We start from the raw sequence: 946 nt of genomic DNA on the forward strand, positions 1-946 counted from the left end.
AACATACATACACATAACAAAGGGGAATGATAAAAGAAGATCTGGGTAAAGAACTTCACGTGTTAAATTTATCCACATCATATTACATGAAGTTGTTCCACACACTAACTTTGCTTGCGATCATGTTCCAGAAGTATTACACTTACATAAGAAATTAACATTTAAAACTATAGTGTATTAAACCCAATTGAGAAATTAAAGATTTTTCTCCTGTATTATGCACTATTAGAAAACCAGTCTGATGAAGTATTTTGAAACTACTTCAGGAGTTTTAATATCTAGTAACAGCAAAACAAGAAAAAAGATTTAAATAGGAAAGGCAATATTCTGAATCTAATCTTATGATGGAAGAGACTATTACATCTATCATACAATTCATGAAATAATTTCTAGTGTGCTTGTTTCTCCTAAGGCTTGAGCACAAAAATATCAGTAACATCAGAACTAAATGTCTTTCCCTATGGTTATTTTAGATAAACAGAAATGTGGGATGTATATGTTTCTTTCATTAAAAGTAAATAACATGGCATTCAGGGGGAGCTAGCTGGATATTGTAGAATTTATTTTTTATTCTAAAAAATCACAAAGTCAAGGATATCCACAGACCTTTTATAACATCTGTAATTTTACCAGGTAAGACATCACACAAAATGAAAAATGATAGCCAGGTGCAGTGGCTCATGCCTATAATCATAGCACTCTGAGAGGCTAAAGCTGGAGGATCACTTGAGGTCATGAGTTCAAGACCAGCAAGACCAAGACCTGTCTCTACTAACTATAGAATAATTAGCCAGGCATTGTGGCCAGTGACCATAGTCCCAGCTACTTGGGAGGCTGAGGCAAAAGGATCACTTGGAGTCTAGGAGTTTGAGGTTTCTATTAGACTGATGCCCCAGCACTCTACCCAGGATGACAAAGAAAGACTCTGTCTCAAAAAAAAAAAAAA

At 34.7% G+C, this 946-nt stretch overlaps 1 protein-coding gene across 1 annotated transcript in view; it reads right to left on the minus strand.

Moving 5' to 3' along the window:
• The window catches only part of LOC100940752 (cell surface glycoprotein CD200 receptor 1), a 31,874-nt gene that overhangs the window by 4,623 nt on the left and 26,305 nt on the right, over window positions 1–946 (minus strand). The gene's annotated exons all lie outside the window — the stretch shown is intronic.

This window comes from Otolemur garnettii, unplaced genomic scaffold, assembly GCF_000181295.1.
Source record: "Otolemur garnettii isolate 467f Iridium unplaced genomic scaffold, OtoGar3 scaffold00122, whole genome shotgun sequence".
Taxonomy (NCBI): Eukaryota; Metazoa; Chordata; class Mammalia; order Primates; family Galagidae; genus Otolemur; species Otolemur garnettii.